Genomic DNA, 12793 nt, shown 5'->3' with positions numbered 1-12793 from the left:
ATCTTGCTCTAAGGGCAGGAAGCTCTGGTTTCAGATCAAGTCTTGGTGAAGGGATAGCATTAATGACTGGGAATAATTTCCCATCAAAATAGTTCTTTGCAGAACTATGATGCCATACTGTGGGCTTTTTTTGTTTCTGATCCTAAGGAATAAATAAACAACTGACATGTAGAGTTGTGCATAAAATGATGTGTGCAAAGATAAATTCTGGAGACGTAGTAATATGCTGAAGAAATTTGAAGTCTGTGAACAGTGTCAGAGAAAATTCCTGGAGAAGATTTGTCATTCTGTCAAAAGCTAAATTGTTAAAATAGCAAACAAATGTTGATTATTTCCTCTTAATTTCTTCAGTGCATGAGTACCAAGTGAACAGTTCATTTTCAAACCTGGTATTTTGAAACTAGATTTATCAACAGCTTAAAATTAAGCACTGCCACCAAAATGTCTGTGTCTTGGTGCAGCATTACTGATTTGTACTTCTGAGCTTTTTTCATTCCTCATGTTCCATCCGTCTTATACCATACAAAGGTTAGATCTTGAAACTTCTCAAGGACTACAAAAATTTAATTTACTAAAATTCTGCTACTGGATATTACATTGGCAGAATTCTTTTTTCTCTTGTGATACTAAAGATCTGTGTGAACATATGGAGTTAGTTGTAGTCTATAGCATCACATAATCTGGGATTTTCATACTCAATTCCTGAGTGACTGTTGGTCAGTTTTTGGTAGAATTTTGGAGGCCATCCTGTATAATAGCTGGTTTGTTATTTTTCTTTTCTTTTTATTCCCAATGCTTTGGATATTCATTGCTTGAAGCTCCAGTGGAAAGTAATGCTCTGTGAACATCAGCTACTGAGCTGACACTTTGGAAAGAAGGATCTGTTTCATTCATATATTTTGCTTCATTTTCCCTTAACCAGACTTTGTTGATTTTAATAAGAGATGCTTTCTGTGTGGTGGCAGCAGAAAATATGTAGTTGTTCCTGGGATTCTGGATAGGATCTGAAGCTGATGGTGTTTATAGATTTCTAGAAAATGTGGCAATGAAAAGTTGTCTTGACATCTGCAATAGCATCTGTACGATTACACTTCAAATTCCCACGTTTGACTTTCCAATATAACCCACAGTAATACAGAAATTCCAGTAATACAGTCTTTCTGAAAGTAGACAAAGTTGATTCCTTAAATTAAAATGATTATTAATTATATTTTCTTTTTTCTTTTTTTACTAGAAATGTAATTATTATTTTTTTCCAAGTAGATTGCAATTAATGTCTGTGTGTTCAGGTACTGCCACTATCAGAGAGCATTGAACACTTTTCAGTTTCATGGGACTGCAAAAGCTAATACCCAAATCACAGATTTGTGTTAGGAGCATCTGGGTTGGAATTATTTACCAGTCTTTAGGGAATACTGAGCAGACAAAGATCTCTCTTTCCCTTCCAGCCACTTGCTGGCTCCACACCTGGCAGTGCAGGTTGCTCTCAGATTGCTGCTGTTGGGGAACAGCTGTGGCCTGATAAAGTACTGGGACTGGGTCCTACCATCACATCCTTAGAAAACTAGATTCAGTGAAACTCATTCCCATAAGTAGGAAGGAGAGTATGTTTATAGGTTGATATCTTTGCTTAGGAAAGTGTTGATGTTATGTCAGGTATTATCATCTAGTATAACTCACCCTGGCCCTGTTGGCGTTGTTGATCGTCTTTGGCTTCAAAGTTACCGAAGTCAGTAATGGGGCAGTCCTTTGTGGCCCTTGAAATCTTCAGAATACTTTGGTTACAGATATTCAAATCATAGTACTGTTCTGTATTTGAGTAGGCAGTAAAACAGAATGCAATACAAGCAGTGATATAAAAGCTGAATTTAGCATTTTGTGCACTGATTTTCTTGTATTATACAAATCAATGAGATGAATAAAGAGGGAGCTTCATTTCTTTTTCCTGCTCCCTTGCATTTCCCATACTCTGAGCAAAGCGAAACAAACTGTAAACCTCAAACGCTGTTTGCTTAGCTGGGTTCACTCCATTTTAAAAGAACCTGTATTAGCTCTGGTACATCCTCAAGCTGTGCTTAAGAGTAATAAACTAATATAAAGGTTGAGATCTGCTGGTCTGTAAAAAGCAACAGTAGATTATGCTGACGTGGGTCTTGTGCCATAGAGACAGAAGATAACAGTATTTAAATGTGAAATCTGTCAGTACAGAAGGGCTGATCATGTAGTTCATGGCTGTGTGGTGCAGTGGTACAGTGCAAGCCCACGTGCCAGTTCCAGTGCTGGACAAGACTTCATTCGTGTGCTTTATATGAGGTCCCAGTAAGTTTTCACTATTAGTTTTCATAATAGCAACATGTCTTTTATTATAGAACCTTAAAGTATTTGTGAAATGCTGTAGACAAGTACTGGGAGACTGATTTGCAGAAGATAGAGACTTTCTAAGTGAAATTTTGCCTAGATACTTCTTATATTTTATTCGTTCAGCTCAGTCATCAGCCTAGGGCTTTATAACAAGTGATAAAAATTTATTGTGTAATTTCCTTATTTAGATGACTCCATACCTATAAATCCAACTGATATGAATATGAAGTGATCTTGCACAGTAACTGGAAATAGGGCTGCTTAGGTGACTAAATGTCAGTTCTGCTTTATGACATCAGGGGACATTTCACATATTTTGTTCTAGGCTGTTGATGTCACATAATTAACAATTTAAATCAGTAAAACTACAATATTTTCAAGCCTATTTATCTTTATTCTGCCACCCACCTCTGTTTCATTTTTTTCCCTGTAATTTCAAAATTTTTCTTATGTGCTCCCTGAAGGAGCTAGATAAGTCTCAGGACCAAGCAGTTCTTGTTTATATCCTCACTGGAGCCCAGACCAGATGGTACAGAGAACATACATCCCCAAGAAGCTGCATGAAGAAGTCTGTTGAGACCGATACACGGAATAGCTCTATTGCCTGTAGTGTTTTCATATATCTTCCTGCAGTTTGATTGTTGTCTTTCACTGAGAGAACGTACACATTTTGTGATGCTTCTAGTTACTGCTTCCTGAAATTTGATTTTTAGATTTTTCAGTGCAACATCTTAGAGACTCAGCAGCGTTGTCACCCATAGCCACTCAAGAAATTAAACCTGATATTCCTGTTCTAGAGTTGGCTTTTCAGTGATTTGGATGTAGGAGTTGAATACATCCTTAGCAAATTCGTTGATGATACTTAACTGAGATGTGCTGTTGACTCTCTGGAGGGAGAGAGGCCCTGCAGAGGGATCTGGATATGTTAGAATGTTGGACAATAATCAACAGCATGAAGTTCAACAACTGGGAGATGGGGGGAGCACTGAATAAGCACAGTCAGCCAGTCAAAAGAAGTGTGGCCTCACTTTGAAAACTGTGTGCAGTTTTGACTTCTCAGTATTAAAAGGAATGTTAGGGTGTTGAAAGCATCCAGAGGAGGGCAACAAAGCTGGTACATGGGCTAGAAGGCACATCCTGTGAGGAAAAAGATTGGGGGTTGGGGTTGTCTGGTCTGGAGAAAAGGAGGCTCGGAGGTGAACTCATTTCTTTCTACAATGAAGAGGAATGAAGGAATGAGGGGAAGAAGAAGGGGGGCCAGGCTTTCTTTCTTGGGAACTGGTGACAGGATGTGTGGAAACGGCACAAAATTTCATCAGGGAAGGTTCAGACTGGGCATCAGGAAAAATCTGCACAGACTTCCTAGGCTTGTTGATGCCCACGCCTCTCAGTGTTCAATAGGCATTTGGATTATGCCTTCATTAATGTTCTTTAACTTTTGATTAGCCCTGGAGTGCTCAGGTAGTTGGATTAGATTATTTTTGTAGGTCTCTTTCATCTGATCTGTTCTGCCTCTTTCATTTCTGGGTATAATATTGTTCAATTCAAACAATTTATTTTAAGATCATTTAATTTCAGACACAGTTGACTTGCTACATATTGGAAATTTCAATAGAGTGTCAATTTTTGTTGAATCTAGTATTTTAAGTTTTTTAGAATTACAGTACTTTTTGAAGCGTGGAGTAGATTTCTGTTGAATTGCAGCACATGTTTTATGTGCTTAAATTAACAAAGCCTTGCAAACCTGCTAAGAGACCCAGACATTACTAATTTTACACTTGTTCAAAATGATCTGCAAAGTAAACAGTTGAGTTAGAAATTTACCTCAAGAGTCTTGATTAGCTAGACAACACTTAAGATAAATGAGTCACCTGAACACCTTCCTGCTTACCTATGGCTTGTTTGATTAACTTGAAATCTTCCTTAGAGAAGGAATGGGTTCTCCTGTGATCCGATAATAATGGCTTCAATTGTAAGGTTTCTTGTCAAGTAATATTGTATGTGTTTAAAAGAATGTGAAAAAAATGCTAGAGAACAGCCTGAAGAAGGGACATTTTGGAATATAAAGTCGTATGGATGGGCCTTTGGAGAAAACTCTTACCTTTCCTCTTAGTTAGCAAGACTGCAGACAGCTGTCCTCTTATTCCACATGATTATTCTTTCATGAAATGCTCTTCTCTCAGTATTGTGTGATGGGAAGGTTAATTGCAGACTTGTGTTTTAAAAAGTCCCTTGTAAATGCGTTGTCTTTAATTTCACTGGCTCTCTCTACTAATTGGAAAACACGAAAGTAGTGTTGACTTGTAAATGGAATTTCTTGAAGGAGTTTTTTAATTTCTCTTGAAAAATGATCAAACTACTTGGGACTTTACTTAGGTACAAAACTAAGATAAGATTGTGCCAGGATTCAAGCAGTTTTAAACAATCAAATGGAAATAAAATTTTTCTTTTTAATGAAAGTTGAAATACTGATATAATCATACATGTATAATGGGCGTTTCTGGGACTTTAAAACTGTCCTATGTATATTTTACCTTATTTTCAGTCTGACACAGGAACGAGGCAAAAAAAAGATGTACAGAAAAGATTACTCAGAACCTCAATTAAATGTCTATTTTAGTGATTTCGTTTGTTTTAGGATGGAGATAATCAGTCAAAGCGAATGCATTCGTCTGGTCTGCCACCTACTTCCAGTTCTCATTCGCTCTTCCTCCTGTCATGAATCATTTCAGAGTATTTTGGAGATTTGAGAACTCTCCAAAAAGATTTTAGGGAACTACTTTATTTTGCCAGCCAGGTGATTTTAACCCAAGTAAGAGTTCTCTGAATCACTCACCTGTTCAGCTTTTTTTCAGTTTTCATTTACAGCTGCACTAACAGTGATGACATCTTCACTCTTTGTTTCCCAACACCAAGTTTATCTGCTCTTTACTGTGAATTACTATTCCTGTGTCTGTTAAATCTTTCCCAGCTGTAAAAAGAAAATCAATATTCATTTGATGTTTGCAACAGGATCCCACACTAGGTAGAAATATAATGATTTTGCTGTTGTCAGCACCAGTCCAGAGCTGAGCTGATGAACAGAAATTTAGAAGAATGGCTAAAAAAGCTTGTTAGTATTCCTTCTGCTAACCCAAGGAAGAAGTGAAGATTTGAACGGGATAAAAACATTTTCTGATCAGAAACTTTGGCTATATAGCACCTGATTCAAGAGGATTTTTAAAAAGTATTTATTGAATTTATAGTTATAAGGAGGATCTTAAATATGTTGAGTAATGCTTTTGAACTTTTTTTCCCCACGACTTCATCATTAAACTATTCCAAGTGAGTGAAAACAAGGTCTGTGCTGCTTTAGTTTTTTCACTTTTCTCTTCTTGTTTCCTGAAAAATAGAGAACTGAGCACCCCATTAGCTGCTGTATTTGATCAAGACTTTCTCTTCTTCTGCAGGTACGAAGATTCTGGGTTCTGAAGGAAAAACATGCCAGGCTTTCTTTTGCTTTAAATAGATATTTTGAACTGGGAGTCCTGTTTTCAAAAAAAAAGCTTTAGAAAAAGGTCTTAGCATGTTTGTAAACAAGGTTGAGTCTCTTTTCTTTTTGAAAATTCAACTTCCCTGTAAAATAAAAAAGAAACAGTATTTATGTGTACAGCGCTGAGTCATGAGAAAGTAATTCATTGATAGGAAACATCTAAAAATCATTGCACAGAAGCCATTATAAACTGCATGGGAGAGATTGCCTCAGAGTTAGCATCGAGAGGTTCATTAGAGGTTCATTTAGCTACTAAAATCAGATTGCTTGTTCTCTTACTCTTTCTGTAATGTTTATCTGTTCTTTATATCTTGACTGCATAAACCTGAAGCAACAAAGATAAAAAATACAGCTAAGAAAATATGTAATATTGAAAATAATTGTGACTTATGAGAACTGAAATCCATTCTAGAAAAGCTTTGCATCTGATCCTTTAAAGATGGAGAGCTAGCAGAAAGAGTAATGATGTATGAAATGGGAAGAGGTACGTCTGCAGAGCTGAGAGCCCAAGGGGAAGAGCTTCACTGTGGTTCTTGTTGACATTGACTGCCTTCTCCTGCGGGCATCACTAAGACTTGCAAGAAGGTTGGAGGAAGGCAGCACCTCTGGCGCTGAGATGGAGGACAGTCCTATGGGTCTCAGCAAAGTTTCTGCCAAAACTGCCATTGTATTTCCCTACTCATTTGAAAATAAGAGAGAAAAAAAGCATTTAATCCATCACTTCACTGGACACCACTCAAAGAGTATGAGAAAAGAAGGATTAATTTAGGGACTTCTTGAAATTAGATCAATGGGGACTTAAAAACAGGAAGGTGGGGGGAAAGAGGGGTATCAAATCACCTGTGCTCTTTGTAGAACCCAGGCTGTTCCTGCTGACTTATCAAATTGTAAGTCAGACATGGTTGGAAACTTTTCTGAAGATTCAATTGTTTCTATCTATAGTTCTGATTTTACTCTCCTCAAAGACTTTTTAAATGCTTTTTTTGTCATTTTTAATTATCCAGTTTGAATTCTGTTCAGATCATAGAATCATAGTAAGACTAGGATTGGAAGGGACCTTGAAGATCATCTAGTTCCAACTCTCTGCCCTGGGCAGGGTTATAAAGTGCTTAATCAGGCTGCCCAGAGCCCCATCCAACCCGTTCTTGAACACTTCCAGAGATGAGGCATCCATAACCTCTCTGGGCAGCCCATTCCAGAACCTCAGCACCCTCTTTGTGAAAAGCTTTCCTCTGATGTCTAATCAAAATCTACCTTCCTTTAGTTTAAAACCATTTCACTTTGTTCTATCGCTATCTGTGTAAATGTTGATTTCCCTCCTGTTTACAATCTCCCTTTAAATATTGGAAGGTTGCAGTCAGCTCTTTTCCAGGCTGAACAAGCTCACCTCCATCAGCTTGTCTTCATAGGAGAGGTGCTTCAGACTCATGAGCATCCTTGTAGCCCTCCTCTGGACCCTCTCTAAAAGCTCCACATCTTTTCTGAGTTGGGGGCCCCAGATTGTTGGCCTTCCAGGCTATGAGTGCACACTGATGGCTCATGTTTTCATCTTTCTCTGCAGGACTGTTCTCCATGCAGTCTTCTCCCAGTCTGTACACACAGCTCGGATTGCCCCAACCCAAGTGCAACAGCTTGCACTTGGCCTTGTTGAACCTCATTAGGTTTACATGGGCCCACCTTTTGAGTTTGTCAGGGTCCCTTTGGATGTCATTCCTTTCTTCTGTCGTTTCAACTGCACAACTCAGTTTGATGTCATCTGCAAACATGCTGAGGGTGCATTCAATTCCATCATCTATGTCACTGATAAAGATGTCAAAGAGTTCCAGTCCCAAGATCAATACTTAGAATATATTTAGAAAAGTGTTCCACAGTTTTAAAAATGAGTGTTCTTCAAACAAACTTTATGCAAAGTTGTCAGAAACCCACGCTACTGGTTAAATTGTCAGGTAACTTTTATTTCCTATGAGGAGGAAGTCATATATAGATAGTATTTGTAAGATGATTCATGTATTTCTTGCTCATCTCCCAACTGCTTTCCTCCTACAGAAGATACAAGACACAGTATCTCCTACAGAAATCTGTGCAAGTTAGTCTCACGCGTTTTTTTTCTTGCAGACAAATACATGAATAATCCAGATGTATACAGATTAAAATATTTTGATAAGGAATAAAGTCATAGTATATTATTTGATCCAGTAAATCTTATACATTCTTCCTCATCTAGAGCAAAGAATTTTAACAATATCCTTAAGATTATTTTATTCTTGTGTTCAAAAACGGATGGTGTTATGTCTCTTTTTGAAGGTTAGTACATGTAAGTTTCTTAAGTGTAAGCAGAATATCTTTCTCTTTCAATGGTATGTAAGCATTTTAAAAATACCAGGGAGCTGGACTGACATACAATAACTCGAAATTTTGTTCACATCACTTGCTTTTTGACAATGTACTGGTGCAGTATCTGTTGTGCAAATACAGCATGCTGAGCACAAAGAGTCCAGTTCCGCCTGCTGCCCCAATCGGGCAATCCCATTAAGTTAAATAGAAATTCTCATGCAGGATTAAGACTTTGCTACACTACGTAGGAAAATATTTTATCGTACGAAGAAGTTAATTTGAATAGACTGCATTTTGTTATATATGAGAAAGAAGGGAGAATTTGGAAAAAGAGATCATGGTTCTTTTTATCATTGAAATGAAGGTTTGCAATGTGTATGCCATTTAATGACATGACCACCGGTATATGAATAATGGCAGCTTTTTTAAAACAAGCTCCAAAATAATGTTTTAATATTCATTAATAGAATGCAGTGACACTGAGGTGCATTTTTCCCATAAATTGGCGTGCACTGACACTGAAAATCATCTAATATAATGACAAAAAGCTCTTCCAAAAGACAAAGCGATTCAGCTGACAAACTGGCAATTACTCCCACAGACTCTTCAAGTCTGTCTTTAAATAAAACATTTGTTAAAACATTTTATGCTATGCACCTTGTGTCACTGGCACCAGGATAAATGCTGCATTATATTCCACCAGTTACTTTCAATTAAAGATATTTCAAAGAATGTTGATATAATTGGAAGAGCACATTTTAGGTTTTTGGAACTATGAAATTTCATTTGGTGTAATGATTAGCAAAGGCTAATGAAATGGGTGTGTTAATTTAATGACAAAAGATTTTTATTCATTCATAAAAAATATACAAGGGCTGCTCCGAAAGCAATGCTTCCTATTTTATTCTGTTGGCTCATGATGTCAGAGCTGGATGTTGGTGGTATGCAGCAGGGTATGGCAGCAGAGGGGAGTGCGTATGGAGCAAAGGGGTGGGACTGAATTCCTTCATACCAAACAAAAACAAAAAACAGCACCCCACTGACATTCATTAATGTTTGCTGAAAGTTGATGGAGACCAACCAGTGGATGTGAGCACAGGGAGGGTTGGCTGGTGCGTTCCAGCAGTGGTGACAACAAGCAACAGTGGTAGACTCCGCTGGTAGAGTAGCTTGTTCATCTCTGTCAAAAATGCATAGCTCACGGTGGTGACTATGAAGAAAAGCAATGTTTTGTAGCTGAAAATTTGGTCTATCAAACAGTGTCGTTATGTTCTTTGTAGCTGTAGTTGTTTCTACAGAAATAAAGAGCAGGCATTACTTTCAGAGCAGAGCAACCTACATTGCTTCCCATTTATTACTTCCTAATCACCATTGATCATAACCACTACTGCAGAGTCAAAAAAAGGACAGATTGGATTGCCTTTACTTGTCTTCCTCCCAGTTGGTTTGTGCCCTGTGCACAGGAGAGGTATTTACAGCAAATGAGTCATAGATGTAGAGATCTGTAATGCTTTGGTTGCTGTTTTCAGCACACAGGCTTCAGGATGACAAGGCATGATGGCCAATGAATGTACCAGAAAAGATTAATCTGGTTAGTTTAGCATAATTCACTAGTCAGCATGCAAACCTATTATCTGTCCCTGCATTAAGTATTTAACAGTGTAGAAAAAAGAGATTATGTTTTTAAAGCTGAAGCAGGGTTTTCTGAGATAACTTTACTTAACAAAAATACTGTGGTTAGAAATAAGATTTGCACAAGGCTGCTTTTATGTTCTGGCATCAGTCTGTTAAGAAGAGAGTATCTAAAAGATTATCTTTTTTTCCCCCTTGCTTTAAGCTTTGTTTCTTCTTTACCTCAATTACAAAAGGAGGAGCGAGTAGAAACCAGATTTGTCCATGGTGAGGTGCGATGAGGATGCAGTGGGAGCCGATGCCCCTGCCAAAAAATAGTCATCAAACACAAACTCCAGTTGCAACTTTCTTAATACTCATCATCAGGAAAGTCCCTTTTTGGGATTGCTGGATTACTGCCTCACAAGGAGCTGGCACATTCAAGACTAAGAGCAAACTGCAGCAGAGCCCAGCACACGGAACTGCTGAGAGAAGCAGAAGTTGAATATTTCAAGAGAGGCTGTGCCAAAGACTTCCAGCTCAGGAAACAGATTTCTCATTTTTAGAAGTCCAGTATAAAGTGAGGAATGAGTGTTTTTTAGAGTTGTAACAGCTTACAAAATAGTTGAATGATTAAAGAAACAAGACAAGGATTGCTGCGGAGTAATTATCTCTGAAATTTTCTGGATATTTTATTTGAATAAAACCGTGTACCAGTACTTGGCAAAAATGAGATAAGATGGTGCCACGAGAGATGTGTCTATTATTGAGGTGTTTTGCACAAAACTCTTCAGCTACCTTTTGAGAACTTTTGAATTTCAACTTTCTTCGTGGTTATTAATTTATGATCACTCTCAATCGTGGTAATTTAGTATTCTTTGAATTTGTAATGCTTCTTCAAGATTGATATTTATAATGTGTTTGTAATGTTATATTTGAAAGCCATTAAGCAGTGTAGTAACAAAACAACATAATATTTCTGCTATGACATTTTCAATAATGGATATTATGGTTTCTCTGAGGAAGAAGGAAACCTTGGGGTGTCTTGAGAGGCTCTGGGCAACAGGCAGTACCAGCAGAAGGGAATTTGGGATAACGGGGCACCAGAATTTATTTGTAACAAGTTTGCTATATGTTAGTAATTGCTTCAAGATAACATGACTCTCATCCAAAACATGCATAAATATATTGTTCTCAGGAATGGAAATTGATGAGCAAAACTAATTAACTTGTGAGCTGATGTGGAAAAGTAAATCCAAACCTTCAAATTAAGTCTAAGCAAGACCCTGACTATATACATGAAGATACTGTCCTTTGCCTCCTACTTCCTTTCTTTCCATTTGTTTTCACTGCTGGCTTTAATATCTGTGCAAACATTGTAATGCATCTGGAGCTTTGTATAAGTAGTAATAATACCTCCAACTGACGTTCCTGGAAATGACAGCTTCTGAAATACAGCCAGTCATATGAAATACAAATCTTTCTTACGAATCTTAGCAAATGCCAATTCTCCCCTAGATTTGTCTGCTACTTTTCAAATTCATGGTCTCTGTGGTTTGGCTGCGGCATCTTTGAAACAGCATGGGATAATCAAAGTTGTTCTCATTGGATTCCATTAAAATCGTTTTGAGAAACCCCAGAGGCCTTTAAAAGGCGATAGACTGCATATCCCCAATGCTGCTGAATTTCTCACAGTTCTAGCATTGGTTTCAGATAAAGGACTACGCAGTTCTCTCACTGGGGTACCAGTGTCAATCCAGATGAAAATCCAGAGGATGCTTGCTTATCAAGTGACCACAGAATAAAGAAAACATTGTGCAAGTAATACCGCCCCTTTCAACAATGTTTGCATAGGCTACTGGCTTTTTACTTACATTTTGTATGAACAGACTCCCTAGAACACTGTCTTATCTTAAACAGGATGACTATAAGGAATGAGAAAGTCGAACTAGGTAACTTAATGTGTGATTTTTGTGTCTGATTTTTCTTCTACAGGAATTCAGGATTGTGTGGGGCAGCTGATGGGGGATTCTGAGGCTCTGAAACAGGACAACCAACCATGAAGGCAACTGACATTCCTGTGAGTACACTGTTCTCTTGGCGCCAAACAAAATATCCCCTGAGATTTCCAGGCAATCGTTAGATTAAATAGAACAATCAGGCTAAATTAATGTAGTTTATCAGTCAGATGAATCAGAATCTTTTCATGAGACTTAGAGTACACTTGAGTTATATAGATGGTTTTCATTTCCTAGCAGGAACTGGATCTTCATTTATGGTAAGTCAGCATACTTGCATCTGCTGAGGCTCTTTTTCTATATCCCAAGTGAAATCAAGTTTGTAATTTGCTGGACGGATAGAAGTGCACAGAGAAGTAATTGGTGTTCTGTGTTCATTTACAACTGGGCTGAAGCGCTCTAAAATAAAACAACCATTGGAAACGTCTCCATCTGAAGCTATCATTTAGAAGAGGTTTGGAAAATGAGCTTCTTTGTTATTGTGAGAAATGATTTTTCAGATCATGCTGTAGTCTGAGCTGTAAGTAACATAAAGATTCTTTCAGTTTAGCAATCTTAATCAGATACCCTCCTTATTTAAAGAAATATGTATATATGTCTATGCCATAGTGATATAAATAGTGTGGTGGTTCTGTGGTTCCTTCATTTTAGTTTCTTATCTGAAAGTATGTTTGAATTTTCCCCCCCTTTTCCTTTAGAAAGCCTGACAATTTTAGAGCTGAAAGCAAACCCTTCCAATAAAATAGTTTTGGTTTCAGTATGTCTGGAACTAGAGAGTAATATACTGAGCAGTGACAATAAAAATACTTGAAGCTTTGGAATACTTGCCCTGAAAGTATGAGTCAGAGATGCACAATTGAAAGACAGTGCTCAAGAAAACAACTGACTCCTGTTGTGGATCTTGATACACTTTTATTGCCTAAAGTACAGTGGGATC

The 12793-nt window shown here is 37.6% G+C and overlaps 1 protein-coding gene across 11 annotated transcripts in view; it reads left to right on the top strand.

The window, feature by feature from the left end:
* The window catches only part of GRIA3 (glutamate ionotropic receptor AMPA type subunit 3), a 542807-nt gene that overhangs the window by 291709 nt on the left and 238305 nt on the right, over positions 1-12793 (top strand). For all 11 annotated transcript variants that reach the window (XM_085230480.1, XM_085230478.1, XM_085230479.1 and 8 more), the window contains one exon: positions 11834-11918. The gene's annotated coding sequence lies outside the window, so the exon portion shown is untranslated. The remainder of the gene's footprint in view (positions 1-11833; positions 11919-12793) is intronic.

Source organism: Meleagris gallopavo, chromosome 9 (assembly GCF_905368555.1).
Source record: "Meleagris gallopavo chromosome 9, MGAL_WU_HG_1.1, whole genome shotgun sequence".
NCBI classification, from domain to species: Eukaryota; Metazoa; Chordata; class Aves; order Galliformes; family Phasianidae; genus Meleagris; species Meleagris gallopavo.
The sequence above is the reverse complement of the archived record's forward strand: the minus strand, read 5'-3'. Positions and strand labels throughout refer to the sequence as shown.